Genomic DNA, 8020 nt, shown 5'->3' with positions numbered 1-8020 from the left:
CTACTGTCCCTCTGGCCACAGTACCTTTATCCCAGCCTTTCTCCTACTCTGGCAAACATTTCCGCATTCCCAGCTGCCATCAGATGCCCTCCTCTTTGGCTGCACAGCACTGATACAGCGGCTCCTGTCATGTGCTGGGGCTATGCTTGCTTGTCTGCTCCTTCTGGTCCTGGGGCTAGGCTCCCTCAAGGCAGAAGCTGAGTCTCCTCCACCTCTGCTCCACTGTGGTCTAGCACTGGGCTTCCCAGAGGGGTGCAGTGGGCAAAAGGGGGAGAGGGAGGGAGGTCAGAGGAGAAAGACGACAATGAAGTATGTTTAGGACAGACCTGGTTTGGACCAAGTACCTCTTGTCCGGCGTGAACACTGTAGCAGGCTCTCCCCGCCTGTCTGGAGCTGACTATTTCTAGCTCCCTTGGTCTGACTGGCTTCCCTGACCAATGGTCAGCTAGAATGTTCCCAGCAAGCAAAAAAGTGGATGAGAAATTGTCATGGAAATATTAGATAGTGTGTCCAAAATAAGGGAAAAACTCCAACCTTATTTATTGAAGCTTCCAGAGAAGCAACTATAGCAATGATTTATAAGCCTGGAAAATTATTTTACCTCCCTTACTTCCCGTAGGTCCTCTTTTTCTGAAAATATTAATAAAATTTTAAAAAATAGCACTCAGTTTTGCAACCCTTAAGCTTTAGTGTAGATGGAAGTCAAAAAGCAGCAACCTTAACATAACTTTTAAATATTATTTCGTATATTTTTACTCTGAAAATACATAAAACACTTGGGAAAACAGAGCATGGAAAAATTTTGAATTACCCAGAGTCCACTCATCCTAATATATTTTCATGTATTTCCTGTAAATCTCCCCCCAATGTATAGGACTTGGCTTTTGTTCTATATGGTTGTAAATATGCCATATATGTGATTTTGTATACTGCTTTTTTTCTCCACTTATTTTATCATAAACACTTAAGAAATATTATATAGTTTTCATAGCCAGCATTTTCAATGGCTTCATGTTTTTTCCTGAACTGGATATGCAGCCTATGTTGCTTAATCATTCACTTAATTTGGGATTTTTATTTTTATTTTATTTAAACAACTTTTTTTATTATCCATTTTTGAGAGAGACAGACTGTGAGTGAGGGAGGGGCAGAGAGAGAGAGGGAGACACAGAATCTGACGCAGGCTCCAGGCTCTGAGCTGTCAGCACGGAACCCCACATGAGGCTGGAACCCACAAACTGCTATATCATGACCTAAGCCAAAGTCGGACACATAACCGACTGAGTCACCCAGGCACCCCAATTTTGGATTTTTAGATTGTTTCTAGTTTTTATTATAAACAGTTCTGCAGTGACTTCAGTCCACAGCTTTGTCCATATTTGTGATTGGGTCTGTAAGGTAATAATAAACAGTTGAGGGCTTCCCATACATTGGGGACTGTGCTCGCTTGCATGGATTATCTCCTTTAACCTTTATAAAATAAAAATCCTTATGGGTAGATAATTTTATTAGCCCCATTTTACAGAGGAGGAAACAAGCACAGATGAATGAGTGTCCTTGTCCAAGGTAAGCGGCAGAACTGGACAAAACCCAGGAAGCCTGGAGTCTATTTTCATTCTCAGGAGTGCAGATCCTGGTTTAAAGGTTTCCTAATGAGTCTACCCAAGGGAAGACCTCTTAAAAATAAAACCCATTCCAAACCTCCACATTTTTACTGGGTGTCTCTGGGTTATGTCTACTCTTCTATGCCAATTAGATGAAGAGTGGAATAGGACTATCTCCAAATGAAACTGACCACAAAGAGGCTGGTTCACCTCCCTCCTTGTGAAGCCAAATAAAGTTTCCCAGGAGGGCCGAAGGAATGTTTTTCCTTTAACAGGGTTAGAATTACTGCATTCATGCCTTTCTGCTGCTTTTGCTATTTTAAATAGATAGTGCCAACATGTTCTTACGTTCTGTGCCATTGCCACCTACATCTCTGCAATGTATCAGTGATGTTATTTTTCCAAGAGACAGTGCCACTGTGCACTCGAGCCTCTTTGCAAGGCGAGTTAAGCTATTCTCATCAGGAGCCTGTTCACCTCCCATTTTCCTACACAGCTCATTATCCCTCAGTCTTGCGCTGCAGGCAGAAGGCTTAAGCTCAAATAGACTGGCTGGGCTTAAGAAGACTTTGGGAAAATATGCTTTAGAGCCTCACTTACCTCATCTCCTCGGAGAGGTCACTGGTCTTCTCGCCATTCTGTGCCAGGCCGATCTTGGTATGCCCCACCAAATGTGTCCATCACTGAAAAAGTCAGGAAAATGTTTTCATCAAGAGGATTTAGTTCTCTTAAAGTCACGAGTGTTTTCTGAAGCCCATCTGGGAGCTGTGTGTTGAGTTGGCATGGACTCATCAGCCAGCCTGTGACAGATTGGGTGAGTTTAGGCAAGTTACAGATTACCTTCGAGCCTCAGTTCCTATCTGCAAAAGGGGTATAGCACTTCCCTCACAGCACAGTCATAAGGATTGAATAATCAACCAAAAATGTCTGGTTTATGCATTCTGGCATATGATTGGCACCGGATAAATGTTAATCCTCTTCCCATATGGCCAGACTTTAAAAGTTATGGTTATAGCCCACCTGCAGAGATTTTTCATGCAAAATCAACCTGAAGGAAGAGTTTCGTTGCACTTGAAAATATCTTGTGATCTTTTAGCTCTTAAAAGTGGTCCGGGGTCGGGATACCTGAGTGGCTCAGTCAGTAGAGCATCTGACTTCAGTTCAGGTCATGAGCTCACAGTTTTTGAGTTCAAGCCCACATCAGGCTTACTGCTATCGGTGCAGGGCCTGCTTTGAATCCTCTGTCCCCTGTGCGCACTCTCTCTCAAAAACGAAAATAAAAACTGGTCCTGGGTCAAGCTATGGCCAAGGCTATCCTAAGACATACGGTCACCCCAGATGTTCTAATGATTTTCTCCCCTTTGTAGCAAACATTCCTCAAATATTCACTATTTCTTGAGACAGAAGCTGAGCACTACATGGAAAACAAGAGAAAAGAAGGAAACTGGATAGTTCTCCTTTTGTGTCCAGATGGAAATGTGCGTACTCCACTTAGTCAGACCAAAGTGTAGTTAATTGGACCCACACTCTTTGGACAGCAATTGGTCACCATCTGCTGTTCTGTGAGTATGCCTCTTGGGAGACTCACCCACCAGACCCATCCTTCGTGGGTAACTCATTGAAGAGTTATTTCTAACTACGGTGCTATAATGTCTTCTCATTCTTGGTGATATGGTAGAGTCCCTTAGTCACACATTCATTCAACGGATATTTTGGGGGTATCAGGTATGTGCCGGTCTAGACATTAGGGATGCTGTAATGCAAAACCAAGCAAACAAAACCAAACCAAACAAAAAACTGAAAACCCTGCCTGTTGCTCTGATTCTCTGTCTTTCCTCCCTTTATCTGGATTTGAGGCCTTGTAAATTTTTGTGGGTCTGGTTTTGGACACCATCCAGATGCCCATAGCCAGTGAACTTCAGGGGACAGTGTGTACAGACAAGTAGAACATGATGATGATCAAGCTAGCCATTCACAGGGGTGCCTTACTTTGTGCAAAAGTCTGCCGGGCTGACTCCGAATTCCCTGTCTGATTCAGCTCTTGCTTTGGAGAAAACTGAAGAAACTCATTATTTAAAGGAACCCTGTGGTCCATTGTGTCCTCAAATGTATACTCCGCCAGCCTGAATGACAGCCCTCTGTTCAGCAGGACATGTGTTAAACATGTCAGGTTCCTCTGAAGCAGAATTTACCTCGCCTCCCAGGCAGGGAATGATGACTGCGAAATCCCTGTTTGGGCCAAGATGTTTTCCTCCTCGTTTGCAGCATCTGGGATGCCTCCAGCCCCTCAGTCATTCACCGCAGTCCTGCAGTGAGTCACACATGTGTTAGTGGCCAGGGATCCAGTACTGAGTAAAGCCTCTGCCCTCCAGGCTCCTCCAGTCTCCTGGGGAGAAGGACAGACTGGGTACAAATTAGCAATTATAATGCAACATAATCACAGTGTTTGTATTGGATGCTATTATTGGAGGAGGAAGCGATTAACTCTCCCCAGGGGAGTCCGAGTCCTCCCTAGGCCGTATTTCAGCTTCCACTTGAAGGGTGAGTGAGGAATTACCCAGAGGGGAGACGTGAGGGGGCAGTGGGTGGACACAAGGTCGGGGAACAACATTCCAAGCATAGGAAGGAGCATGTGCAGCAGCACGTGGCAAGGGGGGGTAGAGCAGGCTCAGGAACAGCAGGAGGTGCCCTCGGAAATGCTGCATGGGATGTGTGGAGACTGGAGTATCTATTCAGTGCCCACCGAGGGACGAGGGATGCTTATATAGGAGCCTGTGTGTATATATATGGAAGATGATCTTGTATGCACGTGAATTTTTCTGCAGCAAACTCTGAATCCTGGATGGGCTTCCTTGTCCCAATATTTCTGGGCTTCCTTTTCCTTTGTTCCACCCCTCACAGCCACATAACACCATAGAATTCTTATGGAAGGCAACTATTTCATGGTTCATCTGAATGAATCCCTGTGGTACTGTATTAAAATTGAAAGAACACATGGTGAAGTACATTATGAATTGGTTGGATGGATCATCTGTCGTTGGGGATTATTATCCTTTCCCGTTGACGTAGGTAATCAAGATCTGAGGGTATTTGTGGAGACCTTCATCTGGGTGTCCAGTTCATTCAACAAAGAATGAGCTCCTCCTACGTGCCAGATGCTGGTCCGATTGTTAGGGATACAGCAGTGAACAAAACGGTTATACATCCCTGCCTCATGGGACTGACATTCTTGCTGGGGGGAAACAGACTATAAATAAAATGTCTAAGTAAAACATCTCGTATGTTTTAATAAGTGCTGTGGAGAAAAATCAATCAGGAAAAAGGCAGGGGAGATTCTGGGCAGCGGTGTGGATGTGAGCTCATAAATAGGGCACTTGGGGAAGGCTGCACAGAGAAGGGGGAGGTGTGGCTAAGGACCTTGGCCACAGAGACACCTGCTGGCAAAGGCATTCCAGCAGAGGCCACAGTAAATGCCTGGCACTGAAAACCCCTGACTTGAGTATTTTGAGTGAGCAGGGAGCAGTCTTGGCTATGAGGCCACAGGGGTAAGAAAGACTCTCTCCTTCAACCAAACTTGAGTTAGGCTCCTTGAATCCTCTTTCTGACCAGTCCCTGACCTTGAGCTCTGTCCTTGGCCCATTTAGTTCAAGTTTAGCAAGTATCCTGCTGTGTCAGTCAGCGAAAATGCCCCTATTCTCAGTAGCGAATGAAATTTCTCATTTTCCATCAGTGATATAACCTTGGCTTGACTTCAGTAAGACTTCCTAGCCTTGATGTTGCCTCACTAATTTCTCACTGTTCCTTGGCTATGGATTCCCTACTTGTTCTGGTTATATTCAGAGTTGAACTGAATCTACCCCCTACTCCAAAACTCCACTGCAGTAGCCCGCCCCCGTCTCCCCACCCCCGCTGCAGATAAAGTCCGCCTTCCCATCTTTAACAAGCATCATGGACAACTTTTCTTTACCAGAGATACTGAATGGTAGATACACAGGCCTTGGAAGCCACCATATGGTCCACAGGCACATGTGTGGGGTGTTATTAGTGGTGGAATTCCTTCTGGAATCTTTCATCTCTGGGTGTTAGAAAGATCCCAGCATCTGGACTTTGAAACATGAGGAGAACTGGACCCCTAAATAGTGGAAAGGACGTGGTCAACTTGACTTGAGTCAGTTTATTTTGAAAATTTAGACGATAAAAAAAGAAAAGGAAAAGGAAATTCAAGATGATAGTAACAGGACCAACCTCAAGAAGTTGGTGGAACACTGTATAAATGTTTATTTAAAAATGAGCACCAATCTTAAAGATAAAAAGTGGACCAGTGTATTCCTAAGCAGCCTTGAATTGTCCAACTGTTTTAGAGGAGAGATTTTCTTCTTAGTAACTGGTAGGGAGCCGAAGGCACCTGCCTGACCTCCCTCCCTTCTCAGTCCTCTCTAGGCTGGCCTGGGCTCTTTTGAGAGAAAGCATCTTTGTGCATTCTCTCTCCCGCCCTTCTCTCTCCTGTACATTGGTTTAACTTATTCATGTGGAGCCTCAGTGGCAGGAATGGTACCCTACATCTGGCCCAAGTTTTTCTTCTTCACTCATCAACTTTAGGACCTCGAGCCAGTCAGAGATAAAAGGCTGGCTCTCCACAGATGCTATGCACTGTTGTGGTTCTTCACTGATGTGTTTTGGAGGTTGTGACCTGGCAACCAATGGAGTGGTAAGTGATTTGGCTGTGCTGAGCCTTGATTTCATCATTTTGGAAGGGAGGCTTGTGCTCTCAGCCTCAAAGAGCTATGGTGAGATTACTTGCATCAAGCACCTAACACAGGACCTGCCAGTCCCTCAGTGCTGAATTCCATTCCCAGCAATTCTTCATCAGAGGTGCCCGGAAGATTATGCAAGAGCCCTTGGCTATGAGTTAGGGCAAAGGGGTGCAGGCAGATTGCTCTTCTGCTCAGTTCTGTTCATCCTGTGTGAATGGTGGCCCTACACCCAACTTGGATTCTTGTCCAGGTGCATCTGCCACAGGGTGCTTGCGCTACCAACCAGGTCTTCCCTGGCCCCGTCTTAGGGCCTGTATCGTTCTTATCCTCTCTGAGGAACTTGCTGGTACGTCTACTCTCCCTTCTATCTCCCCAGTCCTGGCCTCCCTGACATTGTTGTGTCCTGGTTTCCCCCCAACCTCCCAAAATTTCTGGTCTGAGTCTTTTTTTCCCCCAGCTCCTCCCCCTCTACTGGTCCTTAAATATTGGTTCCGCAGGGTTCTCCTCAGCCCTCGAATTCTCAGTGACCTCACCTACATGCATAGTGAGGGTCTCTAGCGTCACACTCTCCTGTCTCCCAAGTTCTTAAACCCATTTGCCCACTGACTATTTTCACATGGATGTCCCATGCCCACTTCAAAGTCAGTATCATCCACCCCACCCCATCCACCTTATCTCACCTGCCCCACTCCATCTGCCTCATCTCCCCCACCTCATCCCCTCCATGCCATCCACCCCATGCCAACCACCCCATCTCCCTCATCCACCCCATCCCATCTACCCCACCCACCCCATCCACCCCATCTCATGCACCCCATCCACCTCACTCAGTCCATCTCACACACCTCTCATATAGACTACATTTCTACCTGAGTGCTCTTTCTAAAATGAGACTCTGGTCTGATTCTCTAATATAGTTCCTCTTCTTCCAGATAAGCTTAGTGCTGGCTCTGGTATCTACTAACCTGTGTGGACTCACCTCTTCCCACTCCCAGGTACCCTCCAGCCAATCAAGAGGCTTGTTATTCTTCAAATCTTCTACTGATTTATCGTGCCTCCATGCCTCTACACATGCTGTTCCATCTTCCTGGATGCCCTCCCTGCTTTCACCTTCCTCCATCCACCCCTCAAGTCCAAATTCAAGTGTTACCTCTTCCTGAAAGTCTTTTCTGACTCTGATGGGTTTAGAAAGGGCTCCTTCTTCACATTCTCCACAGGAATTCCACTGTGACAGTTATTAATCACACTGCATTATGCTCATCTGATCCCCACAACAACCCTCAAGGTAAAGGCAGGATACTAATCTCTGTACTGTTGATCCTTGAGAGGTTCTTGACGCATAAGATCTACTTAGAACATGCTTATTCTTATGCTTATTATAAGTGAATGAATGAATGATTAAATGGACACTTGATGGTCAATGGCATCCTTTTGTTAAAAGAAACTGGAGACCAGGTTGTTAGATGTGTCTTGACATCTTCACAAATGACAGCAGAGAGAGAACCTTGAGCCAGGTTCAACTCCAGATAGCCTCCCTCCCACCACCCAGCGTCTGTCTGGGCCACCTCTCCCTTCCATCTTATAAAGTTCAGCTCAAGCAAAACAAAATTGAGAAAGTAAAACTTTTTTTTTAATTGCAATGCTGAATTAAAATGACCCACA

This window comes from Hyaena hyaena, unplaced genomic scaffold, assembly GCF_003009895.1.
Source record: "Hyaena hyaena isolate Hyena2069 unplaced genomic scaffold, ASM300989v1 scaffold_189, whole genome shotgun sequence".
Classification (NCBI taxonomy): Eukaryota; Metazoa; Chordata; class Mammalia; order Carnivora; family Hyaenidae; genus Hyaena; species Hyaena hyaena.
This window is presented reverse-complemented; position numbering follows the sequence as displayed.